This window comes from Myxocyprinus asiaticus, chromosome 18, assembly GCF_019703515.2.
Source record: "Myxocyprinus asiaticus isolate MX2 ecotype Aquarium Trade chromosome 18, UBuf_Myxa_2, whole genome shotgun sequence".
Classification (NCBI taxonomy): domain Eukaryota; kingdom Metazoa; phylum Chordata; class Actinopteri; order Cypriniformes; family Catostomidae; genus Myxocyprinus; species Myxocyprinus asiaticus.
The window spans coordinates 25,896,216-25,920,424 of record NC_059361.1 but is presented as its reverse complement, the minus strand read 5'-3'; positions in this window follow the sequence as shown (position 1 = coordinate 25,920,424).

The window sequence follows — 24,209 nt, the reverse complement described above, 5'->3', positions numbered from 1 at the left end:
TGAAACATTTATTTGCTGTTATTAAGGATAAGGGATGCTCCACAAATGATTGACTTTGGGGGCTGAATATTTTTGACATGACATTTGTGGAGAGAATGAGTTAGTTAAATTTTGGTAAACTGAACTCTTTGTTCTCAAAATCACTCAAATGTGTATTAAAAACTTTGTTACTGAGGTTTTAGTTGATGTGTTTTAATTCACATCACCAGAATATATTGCTGGTCAGGGGGGTTGAATCATTTTGATTGCAATTGTACTTTATTAAACATGAACATAATATGCAGAAATGTACAATATAACAATAACAATACATTTCCTTAAAGGTGCAGTATGTAAACATTTTCATGTAATATTCACCTTATTTTTGCCAATGTGTGAACGGCTTGTAACGCAACTTTAAAAAATGAGCCCTTCCTGGACTTCCTAGGTTGCCTATTAAAGCCTGTAGACTGATTTTCATTTGAAGGGAGCGGGTCGGTTTTGACGGAAAAATCCAAAGGATGTGATGTTTATGCACGCTCCTGAGAGCCTTGCCTCAGTGCTTCTCTTCCGCGATTCAACAGTGACAACAAACTGCAACACTTGGTAACATTATCTTAGAGATGGAATCCAGCAAACAGCCGGCTCCCAGCACAACACCGACTCCTACACAAACTCAGAGTAAGCAAAAAAAAAAAAAAAAAAACATTTATCTACTGAATCACGTCTGGCTAAGTGGGAACGTGATCATGGTTGAGCGAAAACTAGAGTGAACATCGGCAGGGCATTTCATTCCTGGAGGGACCTTCGTTCAAAACCGACCCTGATTTCTTATTGGACAGGTAAGCTTACATAACTGCAAAGCATGTGAAATATAGTGCCATAAGGATTGATCTGTGTAATTTTAGCTAACTTGATCTTGCCTGCTAACGCTGATGAATTGCAAGCTACCTTGCTTCGTAACTTTCAAATAATTTCAACGATCTTCTCTTTATACTAAAAGTCAGGTATACAGGATAAATTTAAGCAAGTATGCTGGTTTCTTGATCGTAGTACAACATATGACATACAAAACATACAATAGTGCAACATAACAGTGCAGTGCAACAGTAAACTGTCTGGTATAGTTCGGTAGTATGTAGCTGTATGTGTGTATCAGGATGCTATGTTAGCTGATAAGTAGTTTTAGTATAGTCTCAAAGTTTGTAGTAAAACAATCATAACTGTGTAATTTTAATTATGCTACCTCATCTGTCAGCATGATGCTGGTGAATCACGTTCATTGTCTTTGTACGTTACGTCATGTTTTTGGCCGAAGCTCACTCGCTCACATCCCTATGTAGTGTGCGCACGAGCGCGAGCACAAGCAACAGGTAGCTGGCTGCAGTTCACTTAATGACCACAGGTGTCATTAATAACAAGGGTTTCTGAATCTTACATACTGCACCTTTAAATATTTCCTTAGCAGTAAAGTTATAATAGAGAGATACACACTAAACAAATAAATATGTACATTACTGTCAGGGTTGGGGAGTAACGGAATACATGTAACGGGATTACGTATTTAAAATACAAAATATAAGTAACTGTATTCCACTACAGTTACAATTTAAATCATTGGTAATTAGAATACATTCAAAAAGTATTTTGATTACTGAAGAGATTACTTTGCATTTTATTGTCATTTGTTTCATTTAATATTTAGTCCTTTCAGATGGAAAACATTTATACATATAAATGATGCGATCCAAAGTGCGTTTGAACAGCGGTGAAACACTTTCTTATGATGTGTTACATTCATACGAGCAGACAGAGAAGTAAGTTTGAAGTAAGTTTGGAGCAGAAGAAATAGAAATTAACCTTGTGTAAATTGTCAGCTTTAGCTAAGCTAAAATACTATTTCTAGCCATTTTACATGCACATGTTACCAGGCACAATCATATTTTTTATCAAGAAAATTCATGTTGGATCATAATTTCTTTTTTTCTAGTAAAACCTTTGATATTAGGGCAAAAATCATATTCTTGATAATAACTTTTGTATTGTTTTCCTGTAAAAATATCTAAAAATCCTTAAAACAAGATCAATTAGATTAATCTTGTTTTTGAAACAACACTGCATATGATATTTAGGTTTTTCAGAGAATGTATTTTTAACATGTGTAATTTTGTCTTACTGTACTGGCAGAGTTTTTATAGTCAAAACAAGTGAAAAAATCTACCAGTGCTGAAGAAGTAATCCAAAGTATTTAGAATACATTACTGACCTTGAGTAATCTAACGGAATATGTGACAAATTACATTTTACAGCATGTATTCTGTAATCTGTAGTGGAATACATTTCAAAAGTAACCCTCCCAACCCTGATTACTGTGCTATGAAATTGGTACATTATAAAAAACTTGATGATTATACATAACTATCTTGTAGTAACTTGTACCTATAATGGCTTTCAAATTGACTTTTAAACAGACTAATAGGTCCTGCTAACAGGACAATGCAAATGGAAAACTTGTGCATTTCTGTGACTGGAGTAAAGGAAATAAGAAAACATGGCACACAACACACACTTAGGAAACCTCAAAACTGTAACAATGTTATAAAATACTCAGAAATCAATAACATTCATAAATATGTTACAGTAACTTCACTGGAAAATGTAGATACATCGCGATTGGTAAACACGAGTAATGTTCGATTCATTAAAGCATGACGTAATAAATATAAGCTTCAACAACCCTACCAGAAAAAATATCCAAGCATTATAGCAAGTAAAGAACTTTGTCAAACAGTTAACAGATAAACATCCATCCAGATTGCTGCGATGCTCTTCTGAACTGTGTGACTGACTGAACAACGTACTTTCCCCAGCCAGAACACACGACAGCTGACCTTCTTTTTTCTGTGTTTACATACATTATGTAAAGACGCAAGGATGAATGACAGTAGCCTGCGATTTCGTGCCAAACCTGACCCAATGCCTCAAAATACAAAGTACGCCTCAAATAATGGCATTTTGTTCCGTAGTGTAGCTTTAATAACAACTTAAATTAGGGTCTTCACACAGAGTTTTCATATGGCTTCAAAATACTTTTTTGTCATTTTTGTAGCTTAACAGCCCCAGGTTACCATATACGTTTGCAGTATGAAAAAGAGCATTGTGAACATTTTTTTAAAATATCTCTAATGATGATGATGGTGAACTAACTCTTTAAAGGCTTCATTATTTACTGTACATGTAGGCTGAGATCTAATGTGCATAGTACTATGTTAGACTTCAAATTAGTAATGATCTCATTTACAATTTACAAAAAAGGCTTGACCATCATTGAAATGTCCCATCCAACATGTAATGTTGGAATTATTTTTGAGAGTGCCCTCTTTGTGTTGGTTTGTATTAACAGCCATCAATGGCACCTCTCTTCCTGGGTCTGACCGGCTGCCCACGTCTGCGTCTCTTCCACTGCTCCACACGCTGATGCAGCCCACTGATACATTTCAATCTCACCAGGCAATTAGGCAGCTCTGCCCTTTGCTGTGAAAAGAGCGAGGGAGAGAAGAAAAGAGGAGAGATTAGGGCTGGGAGGAGAAGCGGTCAGGGGAGGGCAGGGTGCAGTCAGAGTGTCTACTTCCCCAGGCCCTAGTCCATTCTCTTGGCTGCCACGGCCCGACGCCGCCACTGCCTTTCTTATCAGCCTGCTCAGCTCAGCACAGAGCAGCTCAGCGCAGCGGCAGCTCATACAAGAAGCTGTTTATCTGAGCTCAGCCCTGTATCTACACTCTGGCTCCAGTCAAATCTGCCTGGCCAGACTAGCTCTCAAAAAATACAGTTTGTAGGGAGAAAGAGGGAGACAGGAAGAGGTTACAGGAGGATAATTCATTGAGAATCACCCTCCCTCTATGCATTTGACTATCCCACAGTTGCACTATACACAGTTCTTGTCTTTATTATATCCAAGTACATATATTTCACTATTGTTACCTTCTCTGAGAACTTTGACTAGGGTTTTTCCTGTCATGTCTGCACAAAGCTGGCGTGTTTGCAGCTAAATAAACTCGGCATACATGTGCATTCCTTTTAGCTTTGATCTTTTTTGTGTATGGGATTATTTGCATAGTGCGTTTACATGTAAAACAAAATGCTGATAACTTTTAAAAGTCGGCTCGTTATTGAAACACGACAATGCAAGAAAAACAAGTTTGCATGTGAATAGAAATTGTTAGTTTTTTCTGGTTTTGATGTCAAAATGTAAATATACATCTGCACAACCTGTCATAACACCGATAAATGTGTTTTGTATGCACAGCAAAATCATGCCTTTTTTAAGTGGAAATTATTTGAATTACCTTACACATTGATGGGTTCTTAAAGGGATAGTGCACCAAAAAATTAAACTTTGTAATCATTTACTCACTCTTATGTTGTTCCATACCTGTATGACTTTCTTTTTTCATGGAACTCAGAAGATGTTAGGCAGAATAACTCAGTCACATTTAGGGGTGTAACGAACTGCATGGTTCGCCAACCAAGGTTCGGTAAGCACTGGCACAGTGGTTCACCTCAAGTTTAACGACGCATCTGGAGCATAAGGTTTTGTGAAGAAAACAAATCGTGAAATAGACACGCTAAGTTACAACCTCTGCTAATGCACCTGCATGGATCTGTAAATGGACACACTCTGCCTGTGTTTCACGTGGGTCAAATTGATGACATCACCATTCTGCACACTTTGTACATAGTTGAAATGGCAAGTGAAGGAACCGAGCCGCTGATAGAGAAGCCCCCTGCGCTATTCAAATCTCCTGCCTGAGAAAAAAATGTCGCAGTTAATTACAACAGCGATGGTCATAAAACGTTTACAAAACAGGCACTGTTTGCAGACATCGCTTGATGTGAGTGCTATATACTTGTAATACATCGATATATGTTTAATAATTTACACCGACATCACCCAGGGAAAGATAGCACGTGGTGCGCACAGAGCCGCAGATGAGCCGAAACTGCACACACTCCCTTTCGTTTTTAAGCAGGCACTCAGTGCTTATTCCGACAGTCATGACACAATAACTAAAGCGTTTGGAGTGTACATTGCCATGAAGTTATGCTACTATACTCCATTGATAAGGATGTGGGATTTCAGCATATGATTTTAAACACTTGAGCTCATCACGTCATCTTGGACCCCCTCGTATCCATTTTGATGAGGTTCCTTCTATACTGATGTATAGCTTCCGAATGTTGAATGTTGAGTTGAGTATGAAACGCACTTTTTATTGATGCATGTAGCCTAATACTGCAGGTATTAAAGGAATAGTTCACCCAAAAATGAAAATTTGCTGATAATTTACTCACCCTCAGGCCATCCAAGATGTATCTGAGTTTCTTTCTTTTCTTTTTTTTTCACCCAATTTGGAATGCCCAATTCCCAATGTGCTTTTAAGTCCTCGTGGTAGCGTAGTGATTCGCCTCAATCCGGGTGGCGGAGGACGAATCCCAGCTGCCTCCACGTCTGAGACCGTCAACCTGTGCATCTTATCACGAGGCTTATTGAGCGCATTGCCACGGAGACATAGTGCGTGTGGAGGCTTCACGCCACTCAGAGTCACTCAGCACGCCCTGGGATTCGAACTAGTGAACTAGCGAACTCCAGGGGTGGTAGTGAGTTTCTTTCTTCAAAAAAACAGAATTTAAGATTTTTAGGATTTCATTTCAGGCCTCCTCCTTTAAACAATGCAAGTGAATGTACTCCATTTTTTGATGGTCCAAAATGCATATTTAGGGTGCATCAAAATAATCCACACGACTCCAGTCGACAAACAAAGTTCTTCTGAACCCAAACGATTGATTATTTTTAGAAACAAAACAATTCTTATATAGTTTTTATAAAGTTTAACAACAAATTGTAGCTTCCGTACATCTCTGTGACGTGTGCTCATGAGAGGGATGACATAAGCTCGTTGGTAAGGTCACGCGTGGAGGAGGAGGCAGGAAGCGCGTCATTGAGAAACTTGCACAGACCACAGACCAAGCACCGTTCACAAACCAAAACAGTCCAAAACAATTTCAAACACGATGTCGGAGGATTTTGATTTTAGAAGAAAAGAGGAGATGGAGTTTTTCGCCCAATCCTACCTATTTGAGCCCGAATACACCGATGAGGAACTGAGGGAGATGGAGGAGGCTGCAGCAGCGGTGCAATCACAAGTTTCGGGGAGGCAGAGATCTATGGAGACATGGTGGTGCACATGTAGTAAATGCCAACTAATGCCAACAGAGGCAGAGAGCCTGTGCTGCCACGATTGGACCATAGCAATCCCACCGTTGGAAACAATTAGCGAGGCAGCCGGTGAGAACACTCCTAGTCCTAGCTGCATTACCAAACATAATGGTTTTCCACCATTACTGAGCCCCCCAGCGTTTTATAGGTGTTTTTCAGTTTGCCACGAATAAATTGGAAGCGCTGTCCGAGGCCAGAAGGACCCAATGGCATCCTATCAGTAGAGTAAGTATCATGTTTTGTTTGTTACACTAGCTACTATATAGAAATACATAGGCTATATGACAAAGTTTTCACACCTACCTGAGTTCGCTGGAAAAACAGCACGGGCACAGCCGATGAATTCAGATATCGACCCTTTGTTTCTTTCGATGGTCTGAAATCATCAGGGGTAAAATGTTCACTGCACACCCTCCAGTATTTGAGAGAATGTAGGGGTGTACTGATATCCAGGTTCAGTGCGATAAGCCAGAGCTTCAATCGCTCATGATCATATACAGGCAATTGATGAAAAGTTAATATTTTTCCTGGCGTGCATTTTCTTTGGGGATTCTGAAGGTTGAAGCTTCCAGGATACATGCCAAATGACCATTTTGAACAATACACTTATACAAATACAAATCTACAGCAAAGACAATTAAACTTTTGTACAGCGCTCCTTCTCTTGTAAACAATGATGCACTTCCTGCCTCCTCCTCCACGTGATGCGTGACCTTACCAACGAGCTTATGAGCCCTCTCATGAGCGCACGTCACAGAGATGTACGGAAGCGAAAATCTGTAGTTAAAAAGTATATAAGTATTGTTTTGTTTCTAAAAATAATCGATCGTTTGGGTTCAGAAGAACTTTATTTGTCGACTGGATTCGTGTGGATTATTTTGATGCACCCTAAATAGGCATTTTGGGCTGTCAAAAAATTTAGTACATTCACTGAAATGGCCTGAAATGAAATCCTAAAAATCTTAAATTCTGTTTTGATGAAGAAAGAAACTCAGATACATCTTGGATGGCCTGAGGGTGAGTAAATTATCAGCACATTTTCATTTTGGGGTGAACGATTTTTTTTTTTTTTTTTTTTGATAGATAAGGTCCCTAACGAAATGAACCATGGTTTTACTATAATAATATTGTAGTAATCATGACTGAAGTAACCATGACTGCTGTCACCAGGGTTTTCTTAGCAGAAATCATGGTTTTGATACAATTAAGCATGGTTCACAACAGTAATACTGTAGTTTCCATATAGTAACCATGATTTTACTATAGTATTGTAGTAACCATGAGAGTTACCATGTTGATTTTGTGGTTACTATGATTTTACTACAAATATCATGATTAAACTATGGTTACTGTAGTAAGACCATGATTTTTTTAAGGGCAAACCTGTTGAAGTGTTTGTTACCAAATAGAGTATTCTTACTTGGCAGTAATATATATTTTTTCTGAACATAGCAAATAACAAACCGTACCAAAACCATGACCCTAAAACTGTGATACAAACCGAACCATGAAAAATTTTAACCGTTACACCCCTAGTCACAATTCACTTTTATTGTATGGGGAAAAAAATGCAATGAAAGTGAATGATGACTAAGGCTGTCATTCTTCCTAACATCACCTTTTGTGCTCCATGGAAGAAAGTCATACAGGTTTGGAACAACATGAAAGTGAGTAAATGATGACAAGGTTTCATTTTTGCATGAACTATCACAGTGGTTATCAAAATGGGGGGCACGAACACAAACATAGTATTTATAATTATTTATTTATTAAAGATTTTTTTTAAATCGTGTAAAAGTGATCATTAATACATAACCAACATATCATAAAATGTGTTTTGGAATCATTAATATTTACAAAATTATTATCAGGATCCAGATGTCCACAAATTATGCTGTAATTTGAAAAATAACGTGTTGTTTGTTAGGTTGCCATGGATTCCGTCAGTGCAGGGATCATTGCAGCAGGCTAATTAAAGGTGCTGCAAGCGATTTTTGCTATTCTTGAACTTCCACTAGACCGAGACATTAAATTAGACACGTCCCCTTTTTTTAAACAACGCCCACCAAAGATACTGTTGAGACCGACACCAAACCATAGAGCAGTGCATCTTCTCACAGTTGTCAAATACAACAGTAGCAAAATAGCGCTTTCAGCTGACAACTGTTATGAATCTAAATATGACATTACACCTAAATGTTCTGCTTCAACTACTACACTATGAGAACATGCAAAATGATTAACAGGCAGAAAGCAAATGAAAGACTTCTGATTGGCTGATCAAATAACGTCTCTGCGACCCACAGTCACATACTGTATTTGTTTGCTGTTTACACAGTCTAGAGCTGTCACAGAGACTGGTGAGATATCTCAGGCCACTTATTTCAGTGATAACTTTCAGGGAGAAGGAATGTTTTCTCCATACTATTCCATAAAAAAAAAAATCGCTTACAACACCTAATGCTCTGAAACCATTTCAATGTAGAGCCTCTCTCCTGAACAAACCATTAGTAGTGTGAGATCATGCATGTAAACACATTCTGATACAAGAAGTATTGACTTTCTCAGATAAACCTGTACCTGTCTTCCCCAATCATTTATTAGTGCACCAATAAGCTCTGATATCTTTCTGTGAGGATGAAGGCATCTTTTAAATGCCTTCAGCCACAATTCCAATTGCATCCCCTGGATTCCTCTGCTATCACCAAAGAGGGGATCTCTGGTGGTCGGAAAGACATCTCAGCAGACAGACAGCTTCTGCTATCTGCTGTTTCCACACAGTTGAATCTTCCTCCATTTATTTAATAAACAGGCAGATTAAGAGAAAGACAAGTTATTTCACTGGTTGATGTAAAGGAAAGTAAACATCAACAGCAACATCACCAACAAAATGTTTTATTCCTGCTCATTCCTTTAAACAATTCCAAGCTACATGTTTGTTGTCGCTCTTGGTAATATCAGGCCCAACAAGTTGCATGACTTAAACACATGCATTTTTAGGACATTTGGGTTGTTGACACATAACATGTCCATGGACATTTTTTTTAATCAACATCAAGATATTAGGTAAAAATTTAACACTTAGGGAACATTTTACAATGAGGTTGTATTTATTAACATTAGTTAATGCATTATATATGTATTAACTAACAATGAACAATTTTTTTTTTTTTTTTAACAGCATTTTTTAATCTTGGTTAATGTTAATCAATCAAAATACTATTGTTCACTGTTTGTTTTTAAGTTAGTTTATATTTATTTAATGTTAATGTAAATATATATTTAATGAAAAAAACAAATATGTGTATATGCAGAAATGAACATGAACCAAGACTAATAAATGCTATAAAAGTATTGTCCATTGTTAGTTCACTGATGCATTAACTAATGTTAACCTATACAAACTTATTGTAACTAGTATTTCTACCTTCATATGGTTCTGTGTTGTGACCAACTATATTAGCCCCATGCATAATAATTATAAAAGCTTGAGAAAAATTATATTTTAGATGGAGTAAGTCAACTTTAATTTGCTCTTTGTTCAGTTCACTGAGCAAAAAGAGTTTTCTCCGTGTTTCACTATGGTATGGTTATTGACTTAAAAACATTTAACTTGGGAAGAGGCTTTTTTAAAACTTCTGTGGTCAACATATACCATTACTGACACAGCTTAAAAAACACACTCAAGACTCCATTGACCCACATTTTGTTCAGCTAACCTAAGAGCATTTTAACTGATGAGGCACAGATAATTTAAATAGGCTAACTCTTTATATTTGCTGACTTGGCTGAATGTCTGATCTCAAATTCACAGTGCCGCAAAGAAAGCATTTCGGGACAATGCTTTTAAAGAACTCAGTGAACCCAGAGTAGTTAATGAGGTGGGTTATAATTGACATGTGACTAGAGTCCCTTTGTGAGTGTATGTTTGACTTTGCCTGGGTTTACAGTTCATTGTTCACAAGTTAAGATTGATCCATGTATCTATTTATTTGTGTGTGTGTGTGTGTGTGTGTGTATACAGTATATATATATATATATTACACCGATCAGCCACAACATTAAAACCACCTGCCTAATATTGTGTAGGTCCCCCTCGTGCCGCTAAAACAGTGTCAACCAGCATCTCAGAATAGTATTCTATAGTGGTTATCTGAGTTACCGTAGACTTTGTCAGTTCGAACCAGTCTGGCCATTCTCTGTTGACCTCTCTCATCAACAAGGCATTTCTGTCCACAGAACTGCTGCTCACTGGATGTTTTTTGTTTTTGGCACCATTCGGAGTAAATTCTAGAGATTGTTGTGTGTGAAAATCACAGGAGATCAGCAGTTACAGAAATACTCAAACCAGCCCATAGAATCAGGTATATGTAATCTGTAGCTTACATTTCAAAGGCACCACACCAAAACCTTTGGCAAGACCAAAGGATAGGCTTTGGTCTTGTCATGACCTGATAAGAGACACTGTGTTAGCTTGAGCCAGATACACAGCAACTGACCTGGGGTCAGCGTCCACTGCAACAAATAAGAATCGACTTTCTCATAAGAATCAAATTTCTCATATATGTCTCTGAATCAGAAAGCTTTTGTTTAATTACAATTCTATATATGTTTATTGTTAATGCTTTGTGGTTAGGATACAGTCATGTATTGTGAATTACATTTGTGCTGAGCTTTCATACTGGTACTCAACTTGGTTTGACTTATCTTAGCACTTGAATTGTATCCAGTAATTAAGTGATATTGGTACTGTGTTTGTCATTGTATTAGCGTTCTTGTTAAGTTGATTCCCAAATACACAGTATACCTAAACAATACGTAGTAATATTTTTTTTTTTTTTTTTTGGTGATGCTTTAAAAAAAAAAAAAGGCTACTAGCAACCAGCAACTTTCTCACAGCAGGAGAAACAGAGCATTGGTCCGTTTTCATGCCTGTTATTGCGAGATCAAATAACAGCTCTGTGTTTGAGTGTACGCACATGTAGGCCTCTGGCTCGTCTCCCTATGTGGCAGTGGAAAGAAAGCTTTAATGAGTTCACATTCAGAAATGACAGAGAGCGGCTGGAAAAACAGAGCCCCACAGGCCACTTTTATTAACCCATCTTGGAGTCCATCCTCAAATGTGTGTGCTTCAGTGTTCCCTTAAGCTTTTTATCAGTGGCCGCCATTCATATCCATAATCCATATCTCAGTAAAAGATGATCTCCATATTTCTCTGAACAGTTGTCTTTATATTTTGTTGAACTTGCACATCATCTTTTCTCTCATTCACACTTTTTCCCTGAATGTTAAGAAGTTATGGCTGGTGATGAATGTTTGACATAAAATGCACAATGTCAGAAACACATTAGTGTTCCTTATGTGGTTAATCTGCATTTCCTGCTAATCAGACTTGAAGTAGCCGGCTGCATAACTGCATAGTCAGTGACACACTGGAAATAAAGCAAGTTCTATGTCCCCACTGTGTGTCCTGTCCAGAGGAACAGGTTTGTATTTGCACTTCCATGTGTGCAAGTATTTATTAATGTGTGTTTTTTGTGTGTATATTTGTGAGTGTTAGTTTTGTCAAAGAAATAGTATTTGACTTTATTTATGCATGCGGAACAGTCTCAGTTATAGTATCAGTCTGTTCAGGGCCAAGATGCCAGTCAGGGGACCACAAAGAGTATGCATTTTATTTTCCAGTCAAGATTACTTTTCATAAATGCCTCTCTCAGCTGGTCGAGACAGGTAAAATAATAAAGTGATTTAAAGCCTTTGTTGTTCACAAAGTTGACCTGTAAGACATTTGGAGCAGTGTCTAAAAAAGCACACTGGGGTCTAAAAGTTTGCGATCGCTAATCAAAATGTTTTTATTATTTAATACAACATTTTTAATTGCAAATTATATTATCAGCTTAACAATGTAATTTGAAAAATGTAATTTCTGAATTTCTTAGTTTTTGGGATGTTCTTCGTTTGCTTAAATGACAGCATGCATTCGAGCTGGTATGGATTCTGTAAGTTTGGGCAAATCCAGAGGACCCATGTTATCCCAGCATGATTTGAGAATGATCCAAAGAGCATCTTGGGTGTTTCAATGGAAGCAAGAAAATCTCACCTTACAAAGGAGTTAAGTAATTTTGCTTGATCAGCGACTTGTTTAAAATTGTTCAAAATCCCAAATCTTGCTGTTTATTTCCCAGTTAATTCCCAGATTTTCAAAGTAATCACAGACTTTTGGACGTGTATTTGCCAATAGAGTATGGTACGCATGGTCTCTTAGTTACATATCAAGTCTATCCTTGGCAAGTGTTTGATTGTTGAAGTGCAGAGTGTAAGTTTGATTTGTATTTGTGTATATGTGTGCCCTTATGTCCACTGCAATATGTGAAAACTAGCTTGACTCTCTCCATAGTCACTGTGCAGGGTCTGAACTGTTATCATGCCTATCATGCCTTCTAACCATTGGGGTGTGTGGGGGGGGGGGGGGGGTGCCTGGGGCTCATGCTAGGTGAGTGGACAGCGCTACTGCAAGGCGCCTGTAGAGCTGGGAGCTGCTAGGCTGCTGAGCTCTATGTTTGTGTATGGAGCGCGGCTGTCTTATCTCTGGGCTGTACTGACGCCACTCTCTTCCTGTTTAAAATCCGTACTGCTGATTTTTCTCTTCACTCCTGCCTCTGCTAAACTTCACCTCCCTTGCTCCTTAGGCCTCCTTTTTACTTCAGCCAGTTCCCTTATACTTGCTTCGTTGGTGATGAGTATGCATGTGTATCTGTGGGTTTTAAACTTTTGTATAAATTTCAGTACAAGTTGTCATTGCCATGACTTATGCAAGAGATTGGAATGTTGTCTCCACGGACACTCGCAAATGTTTTGGTCGAAAATATATCATCCCTAATTCAAATAACTAACTCAGGGAAATGAACATTGGAGTTATTTGCATAATTGACTGCAATCAGATCCCCAGAGCCCCTCATTGCAGACAGGGCATGCTAATATGGCAGCCAGACAGGAAATATTTGCACACACGTAGGCTAGACATACAGTAACACAAATGCATCAACACTTACATACAAATGTATGCATGAGGTGTTCATGCTTAAAGTACATTCAAAAGTACTAGCATTAGTGGGTCCACATGGAGTTGTAAAGAAAAAATAAGGTACACTATCAAATTAGTAATTGCGTGTTACATGTACATGCTCAAAAGGGCAGTCGTGATTTCAAAACTTTATTGTATAATTTTTTTTTTTATTATTGTATTATGTACTGTAGACAAAGTTCATCCCTAAAGCTCGTTTACATATTTTAGCATTTATTTAGTAGAAAATATATAAATAAAGGCCCATGTTCAGTATAAACTATAGTTTTTGTCTTCACATGAATGAGCCATTCAAAATCTCTGTCAACAATCTTAGAACAATACTCTGTGTAATATCTAACAACAATCCTATGTAATCCTCATTTGCATAGATATTTGCATTGCTAAGGCTGCCTTATAAAGCTTTTTATATTTACATGAAACATGTCAATACTCAAAAGAACATTTCATAGCCAAAGCACATTTCAAAATATTTTAGAATGTTCCATGAATATGGCATTATTTACCTAACTTTGAGAGTTGCCAGCACTATTTTATTCCAAAATACTTGGCTTTGGGGAGAGTTCATATTCTTCTGTCTTCTTGTGTTTTCGAATCAGTCGAATCAGTACCATCTAAAATATATAAACACTGCCTGAGGTTGACTTACTGACTAGCCCTTTCACTTGGTATTTAGTGAACTTCACCGCTTGTCTTCCTCTCCCCGTCTGCCTCTTGCAGTCGCCTGGATGGCCGCTTCTGATGGCGCCTTGCATATTCAGGAACAACGTGGGGGCAGCCTGCTATCGACGAGGGTTTTTTCCCTTTCCTCTGTTTTCCACTGCATTTCCTTCCTCATTTTCCTTGATATTCTCTCCTTGGCAATGTGAAGCCAGATACAGTTCTATTAGTAATAGATAAATGAGGGTAAAAGCCTTATGGCATTCATGGAGGCGAAGCACAGAGAACCAATTTCTCACTATGGCTGGCCAATGTTCATGCAGCCACAATGTACAATCTTGGCCAGTCACAGCCCAGCACATCTAAGAAAAGATTCCTAAATGTTCCAAGACCTACAGAACTTAGCTGCCTTGCTGCCTAGCTGCCTTCTAAGGCCATGTACACACAGTTTCCTAACTAGGGATGTGTGGAATGACTATTTTGACTGACTTTTAAATGTACATTTTGGAGTCAACTAGTCTAAAATGTAAGAAACCCTCAGAAAACAGTCAAAAACATTGTGTTTATGCGACCCCTTTAAAATACTAGTTCTGTTCCAACAACAGCCAAATCCGACACTAAATTCCACTGAAAAGAGGCATTTATTTGCAATGTGTTTGCCTTGCATTATGATCATTGTACATTAAATATAGAACATGACATGCATTCATTGAATCAACGTTAGCAAATACAGGCATATTTATTGAAAACAATTGAATGAATAGTGCAGGAAAAATAGAGCAACCCCAATAGCATGTTCTAAACGGAAGTCACCAAAAGTTACTTAACATATTAAAACAGTCAGGACATTGTTGAAAATGATTAACAGGTAAGCCAAATCTAAGAGAAAGAGAAAAATGTGCATATTTCATGACATGCATTAGCCTATGATCTAATATGGCAACTGTTTGGTTAAGAATGTTAACCAATAACAGCTGCAATGTAAAAAGAAAAACAAAAAAGCTAGAATTACAAAAGGGGCCTGTGAGAAATGTACAATAAACCTAATGTATTGTTCTAAACATGACGTGCCCACAGAATGACAAATAGGTTAAGCAGTCGGCACATCATTGAAAATAGCCTTCTTGATCAGCAGGGTAAAAATAATTTGCATACCTATCTTAAAATAGTCATTTGCTACTAATTTAGAACATTCATTTTTGATGAGCAAAATTAACATGTCATCATGGTCAGGTGAAAGACGGGACCTGACTCTCCTGAGGCAATTATCGTGCACTTGAAAAAGCCAGCTCGGCTGGAAAATAACTTGCGAGCAAGCACACATTTAAAGAATACTTGAATGTGAAAACATCCATAGTGACTCGCAGGCCAACACATCGGAAATCCACCTCCCGCACCACTGGTCTTCCGAGAGAAAATGTTTCCGTGCGCACTGCGAGTGAGAGAGGGAAGACGCATGCGCAACCTTAGGTATCCTCTTTTTTAATAATTGTATTATTAATTAAATTTAAAATGTAACATTAACATGAGAGTAATTTAAACACAGCCTTTGTAAACATATAAATGTGTAAAAATGTTGAACTGTTTCATGGAGAAAAAAATTGACAGACTAGTTATTCCAGTGTCGACCAGCAGCATCAGAACCGTTTAATCGACTAGTCTCGCACATCCATATTTCTAACATCATTGTTTTTCCCAAAGTATGTGGTAATGGAGAGCATTTTCTAAATGCTCTGTTTTCAGCAGAGAAAAACGCTGTTCTAGTGTGTGTAAGAGGCGTAAATTAATTAACTAAATTAATGTGTTTTTTTAAACGTGTGGACGTGCACTAAGGATGCATCCTAACAGAGATGGAAAATCAAGGAACTCATTTTTAATGCTGTACGTAGGTAGCAACTCTGCACACCATACAAACAGTGCTCTGTATAGGAGAATTGATTCACATTTGATTTTTGCATGTTGCTAAGCTAACGATCAGCCTGTCAGGCACAAAGCAGGGCACATTTTTGGAATCAGTGTAATGCCTTATTAAGCATAAAATACACACAAATATTGGATGAAATAGTACCTTTTTAATTAGAATATTTTTTATGGATAGAATTCATGGGATTAAATTAACTATATTTTTAAACTACATTTATATAATTTAGTTCGCTATGATTGATTTATTTTTCATTCAGTTGGTCGCGATGTATTCTGGAATTACCTTCTCCACAAAGGAAACGTGCGATGCCGTCGAACAATTTGGCCAAAACAAGGCACTAAGGAGGCAGCATAATTAACATGCCTACCTTTTTGAACATTCTTTAAAATACTGCCTCTTCGGCAGCTCACCAGGTTTTTTAAGAGAGCTATAGTGTAAAAACAGTTCATTCTTGATGTGGAACAGCTCTGGATACTAAGAGTTATTAATGTCAGAGGAACTCATAGCATAATGTACCACTTCTGTTGGAGCTGAAGGTTCAAATTTCTTCTGCTGAATATATATGATTACATGCTTATGTTTAATGTTCAGATCTTAGTCTTCCTGGATAGGTTGAGTGGTTCCATCCTACTAGTTTTGTTAAGAAAGAGCCATAAAGCACATTAAGAGGGGGATTCATTTCTGTTCTTTGGAAAGGCAAAACCTTTTTTTGTACATTTATGTTCAATACACACACACACACACACACACACACACACGCACACACATGTTGGTGCAGCTATCGTTATGAGGACTCTCCATAAACATAATGATTTTTATACTGTACAAACTGTAGATTTTATCCCCTAACCCTACCCCTAAATCTAACCCTCACAGAAAACTTTCTGCATTTTTACTTTTTCAATAAAACATAGTTTAGTATGTTTTTTAAGCGATTTGAATTATGGAGACACAAGAAATGTCCTCATAAACCATATTTATAGCATAATACACTTGTAATTACCAGTTTGTAACCTAAAAAAAAGTCCTCGTAAACCACTTAAACCTGCCCAAACACACACACACACACACACACACACGTCATATGTGTATAATTAGCCTGTGTGAAATTACATAGTTCAATGTAGTTCTGTACTTTTCCTTAGTAACTTGTAGTGTAGTTAACTACTTTTTATAGGGTAGTTTGACTATAGTATAATTTATTTTAAATTTAAGAGTATCTTGTAGCTTGGGAAACTACTATTTCAAATTAGCTTCTCCAGCACTGCTACAAAGCTATGCAATACAGAGAGGCTACTTAAGCAGTAGCATACATTGTAGTCACTGCTGGAGATTACATTGAGACTCTACCTACATAAAAAAAATACATGTATTATGTAGAATTTCACATGCAGCTCTGACCTGGGATTTCACGATAAGGCTAACTTTTCCCCAACACCAACATGGCAGCCATACTTATAGCAAACTCTCTGCAAAAAATCTATGGATCAAATGAATTCAAGGATGTTTTAATATCAACAGTGAAAAAGCCCAGTTTACACAACTCTAAAGGAAACAACAATAAATCAACCCCACCTCCTTCCCTCCAGACATTTCCTTGTGTTTGTGTATTTATGACTGAATAAAGTAGGGATCAAGCATTTTTACCATGGCAAATGTATTCCATGGTGCTGTCAGAGGTTCACACTTCCAGAAGAAATATATCTCAGGAGGGACTTTGGACACAGCGTAGACATTTAGAGTATACTAGTGTATCTCTCCAAGCTCATAAACAGTGAATTTATAAATGTCTAGTAGTATCTTAAAGAGCCACACAGATTAACAGTCACAATGCATGCAAACCTCTGAATAAAGATTGATGGAAGCCATTGATAGAACAAGGCTTCAATTATTTCATTACATTGTCTGTTTTAGATGGCTTTGGACTTTCTGAGTACATACACTCCACCAGGATATCCTCCCCTGCCACTGACTGCAAATTACCCATGAGGCAGTGGGGCTACTTTGGGCCGCCCATTGTGATCAGGCCTCTGCACTGAGGTCATGAGGGGAGCCAGACTGGCAGGCACTCTGCGGCTTCCTCTGAGATACCAGATCAAGTAAATCAGAATTAGAACTCGTTAGCCCTTCAGGAGCCCTGATGACTGCGACTCCTCATCTAGCACTCAGTGGTACCAGAGAGGCGGCTCACTGTGGGAATAAAGGTGCTGGAAACTTTGAAGAGGCCATGTCAACAAGAATTTCTTGTGCATTTGTTTCTCTGTCATGCATACTTCTGGTGTGGTTAACCAGAGACTGTGTGAGGCTGAAAGTGTTTGTGTTTGTATTAAAGCACAAAGAACTGCAGCGGCCAACAGACAAGGCAGAGCTCCATTAAGCTGCTGATAACCACAGATCATGGTGTTACTCTATCACCTCTTAAAGAGATCCATTTTTCACAGGCTTCCTCAGGCCATAAAGACAAGAGACAAACCAATTGATTTTAATATGGCTTCCATGTCAAGGGAACACAGGAGAGTGGACATATGGAGATTAATCTCTTCTGCGCCAACATACTATTGGTAAATCCGCTGATTCATGCCTTCATGTGTGGGGAGAGGTGGAGAGGTGGAGAGGTTCATTGATCTAGTGCACTTTCCCTCTGAGCTTTTTTCTTCTTTTTGTTGAGTCCATTTTGGCCACCTTTTGTTTCAAAGCTGTATCGTTACTCTGTGTGGTTTGTCTGCTCAGAGTCACTGCGGTGAACCTCTAAATTCCCATTAACTTGAATGAAAGGCCTGAGTGTGCACATGCCTTATTGGCAGCTCTGCCATTATGTTGATTGATAACTTCTGCACATTATCTGCTAATCACAGCGGCAGTGTGTCTCAGCATCTGTTGTGTCAGTATCTCGTCAGACCGAAGTTTTCAGGTTAATGAGTCACTTGAGAAACGTGTTTATGTTTAGTGTAAACTGCAATTGTAAGAGGACAGATTTAGCTTAAGGGGAATAACCATAAAATAGATAACTTAAACATGTTTTCAAAGATGCATTTAGAGGTCTGACTCAATCAACTGTTGAGCTTTGCAGAGAGTGAGACAGTTTGCCAACCACTTTCTGTCTCCCTTTTCTTCCTTTTCCCTTTTGATTTATTCCACCAGTCTGGAAATGGCGGCATAGCGAAATCATCACTGCCTATGCTCTGTGCACCACTAAACGAGTGGCTCTTCTGGGAGGATAGACCAAGGCAAGGCTGGGGGTCACGGTAGAAAGTTTGTCCGCCACAGCAGAATAAATCAAGAGTGAGGAGAGAGGGTCGCAAGGATGACCTCAACAGCACCAGTAAAGTTTAAATCAACCAGCTTCCCTGGGTAGAGACAGTGCAAGGTACATAATGAAAACAGCATGTACCATTTGACGTGGCTGATGCTTAAAGGGTCAACTTTCAATGGCTCTGCATTGACTCAAAAGTAGTGAGTTTTTGTCCAGGAGCCAGTAAAAAAATACAGTATAGATCGGTAATATTGGTAATCCCTCAAATACATTGGGCTGTGTGCAAATTTTCCAGATGTTTTAACTTTAGCTCCTATTCACAGCAATGATATTATAACAGCTACCCTACTGAAAAGCCAGCAAATGTTTTGTTTTGGATGCTGGTCTGCAGCATCGGATGCTAGTATGCTGGTGTCCCCACCATGCTCCTTAACTAGCTTAACCAACAAGACTTCCTTGACCAACCAGCTTCATCCAATAGACCATTCTTGTTGACCAGCTTCCAAGTTTCCAAGTCTCCAAACAAGTTTTGCATGGCTTTGCTGGTCTAAAAACTTGACCAGCGCAAAACCAGTGCAAAACCAGCACTAACTAACCATGAATATGGAACTGCCTGGAAGTTCATGCTGGTCTACATTGGTCTTTTCAGCAAGATAATCAGGTTCCCTTAATTCAGATACCAAATAGTGTGGCCTCAGACGTATCCACCACAAAAAGGGGTTTTGAGAAATCTATTGCAAAGCCTGAGAAGAACAGGACATAGCTATGCACACGAATGTCCTTTATCAGAGCCGACCTTTGTTAATCTTGACCTCTTGTTGGTTGTGTCCATTAACTCACCGGTAGTAGTCCTGGCTCCCATTAAAATAAATTGGCCTGATGACATACTCTTCCTGTGTCTGCCCCTCAGCAGGCCCCGCTCTGACGAAGGGAATGGCGAGGCTTGGAGTCCCAGCATAATGCTCTATTTTGGGAGGTCATTTTGAGCAGGACGCCCTGTCTCACCAGGACTGCCTGTCTGCTGATAGCCTATCAGATTGCTGGCTCTTAAAGGGGAGCCGCTGCCATTTGCCACCCTGACGCCAGGCAAACCAATTATCATTATCAGGACCCTCGACACCAGATTAACCAGTCCCAGTGCTAATGAGCATCTTAAGAAAGGGTTGCACCATGCATGTAGGAGCAGCAACAATAACAGCAAGGGTACAAAAAACAGCAATGGACACCGGAAGACAAATAATAGAATATTAATGATCAAGTACATTTCAGTGGCATGTACTTACATAATGTTAATAAATAATTTTATTACAGGGCAGTTCCTCTGAATTGATGAGTAGTTGAAGGTAATCATAAATATATGATGAAAACATTCACATAAAGACATAGAAATATCTGATAATTTTAGATATGGAAGTCTTTTATGGTCCCTCTGTACAAAATGCATGTTATTGGCTTTTTAATCGATTGTGGCAAAGAAATCTCTGACTCCAAGGTAGGTTCTTCCATAAACAACGTTTAAACAACTGTGAGAGAATTTACAAAATCCTCGATCCCTGACATTTCAAAAGGATGTGACTAAAACACTCAGATATCCATGCCAAACTCAACACGCGCAGTGAATAAACCAACAATAGGCAAGGCTGAGTGCCTCAACACAAACAATTTTGTTATTGGTTGTGGTGTTGCATTCAGTTGAGAGGTAACAACACAAATAAAAGTGGTACACACAATAATTTTGTTTTATTGCTATTGGTGTTGTAACAGTTGTGCAGTTGTAGAACAGAACTTCTACAGTATATACATTGCCTTTTATCCAATTCAAAACAGAATCCTATTCACAAGCTTTTTGTTTCAGCTTACATAGAAAACAATCAAGAATGGAAGTATGATGACTCCATGTGATAATAATTATAGGGAGGGGTGTTGTAATACAAACAAGCTTTATCATGCTCGTCATTATCTTGTGTGTATTCTCAATGCTATCATGTGTTGCAACTGATCATTCCATTATTCCTCACATGTCAATGGAGTGTTGAAAGGGGCTTTTTACTCTTAGCATGGCTTTAGAATATCATACCCAAGCTGCGGCTATCAAAATGGCTCCCTCCTCTATAGTGAGGAAGAAATTGGCTATTAATACTGTAAATACTCGCACAAACATCAGCCCACATGCTCAGTAACTCGGCTATGTAGGAATGCTGTTGATCGGCATTAATAAAGCCTATTGAACAACCAAATTTCAAAAGCAACAAGGCAGTGTAATGAAGTTCTCTGTCTCCGAGGCTCACATTAGCACTTGCGTGATGAGATTTGCCATGTCACAGTTAAAATTGTCAATTATGCAGGAATCAAATAACATATGGTCTGGGTTTGCACAATCAAACTGTAATGAGAAAACATCTACTGATCTCTTTTATCGCCCTTTTTCTCTCTAAACCCTCTTTGCCTGCTTGAATCATATAGATTCAGAAATCTCACTTGTGCCACTGTCAAATGACTTTGGTCGGCCAGTCCTCTCAATGCTCAGTTTGATGGGGTAAGCTCAAGGTACAAAACAGGCTCTGTGGCCAGGCTGGCCCCTCTTCTTCTTTCAAATGAAGTATGTGAAATCATAAAAAATGTCTGTGGATGATGTCAGGCTTGATATTGGTTCCAACACGGGTTTTCGGAGCGCTACATTTACTAGCATTCGGGAAACATAAAAAGTACAGTGGTTCACAGTCAGAGAGTCTATGCTTTCTACAGCAGCCCTTCCCTTCATGTCCCCAAAGCTTGGCCACTGTGCCATGGCGGCATATATTAAAAACACAGTTTTATTAAAACATCCAGCACTTTGATACTCTCATTTCACCCATTTGGGAATGTTTACAAGATTTTTTCCTCAACAAACTCCCTCACCCTCTGAGAAGAAGGTCTTTTTTGGATGTAACGTGTTATGAATACTTTGTTGTGATTAGTCAATAATCTATTATTGGTGGACGGAATGCTAAGTGTGTTTAGGGCCTACATGTGAATGTTTTTGCCCAAGTGTGAGGACTGGGTTATGCCAAAGTGTGAAAGTTTGCTTGGTGCCAGTATATTTTGGCCCGCGCTCTTTCTTCTGTATGTGTTGGCATCTTTTCTCACACAGTATTTTTCTTACAGTAATGGATCCTGGTTACTACTTCAGGCGATCCGGAGTAAAACTTTATGAATGTGTAAATCTTTACATAAACATACTCAAAGTAATGAGCCTAGTCTAGTCTTGTAATACACTCACATTTATATATCATCTTTGTTGTTGGTACAGTAGGTATTGCTTTGCTTTGCTTTTGGCTAGGCTGAGAGATGGTGTAGTTGAAGATGTTGTGATTCTGCTTGTGATATTATAAAGAGATGCACAGGCAGTTCTACCTTTGTTCAAACATGACATCAGCCCAATCCTATGTCAACATCTAATTCAAATTAAAAACAAAGCTTCACAAAGGTATCATTACAAACAATTAATCTACCAGAGAAGTCACAAACAAAGTTTGGGTGGTTCAGAGAGTGGAATAGGTTGCCATTCCCATCAGGGTTGCCTTTCCTCAGAGAACATGCCTCTAATTTGGGGCCTAGAGGAATGTGTGTGACTGCGTTTAAGTCAATCTGGCAGAGACAGTGCAATTAGAGGTTTTGACTTGGTTATCTGGCTATAAAAGACAGACTGTCTCCATGACCCACTGAACAAATGCTGATAAAAGGCTGGAAAATATTATTCTTCACACAAGCGTGTCTCTGGTTTGGGCTCTGGTGACCCAGTCATACGAGGCTCAGCCTCGCCGTCTCTGCCGGTCAGGAAGGAAGAGAGATAGGAAAAAACACGCAACATTCAGATAACCAAACTATTGATCAGCCTTCTTCAGCATCAGCCTATAAAAAAACTACTTAATAGAGAACTGTCATTAGTGCTTGCACTGAGAAAGCAGCCCAGGTATCCTGCTTGGGTTTGCTTCCCATGTAATACTTGTGGAACAGAAGTTTTAACTAATTATTTGGAGCAGTGTGGATTTTGGGATTTGTTGGTGTGAGCAGTAGACACTGGGACATTTCAAACTCATTAGTCAGTGGCTAATGTTCGGATTTAAATACTAGCTTACTACTTACTGAATACTGCACAATAGACACTGTATTCTGCTTAGTATTCTTTTAAGTAAGTGAAACAGTAAGCATTATTTCACTATAAACACTTCTAACAGTAGCATGCTATGTTGTTGTGACATGAGCTCATTACCTTTATCACATGGGCTCATCACGTTGCATGTTTAGTTCAATGAGTGCCGTCCAATTATCAACATGGACATAAAATCGGTTATTTGGCATTTTTTATCCAGTTTTCCATAAAAATTGTCTTAACAGTTGGCAGTCCAGTCAAATAATGAGTAAAGAAACAGATGCTGAAAATCACCACTGAGTGATTTTACTTCATTCATCACACTACAAATGGAAGGTCAAGTCAGACACTTTGCACTGTAAAATACAGTATTGCATGCAGTGTGCTCTGTTGTGTGCTGCAACAGTAGATCATCCGGATATTCTATGCAAGCAGAAAATTCATATATGGGGGCCTGGGTAGCTCAGCAAGCAAAGACACTGATTACCACCCCTGGAATCGCATGTTTGAATCCAGGGAGTGCTGAGTGACTCCAGCCAGGCTTCCAAAGCAACCATTTGGCCCAGTTGCTAGGGTGGGAAGAGTAAAGTGGGTTACCTTCCCCATGGTCACTATAAGGTGGTTCTCGCTCTAGGTGGGGTGCGTGGTAGGTTGAGCGTGGATGCTGCGGTGAATAGCGTGAGCCTCCACACGCAAACTTGAAAAACTCATGAATATTAATTAGGTTATGTGCAAATAATGTCATATAATCTTTTTTTACTGCTTTGATAAACAGTTGGTCTTGATGACCAATTTAAGAGCTCCAATAAATATTTCACAGAATTAATTTGATAACTTGATCCTTACATATGGCACTGTCAGTACTTGGATTTTGTTAGTCAGTTGATAAATACATGTGTC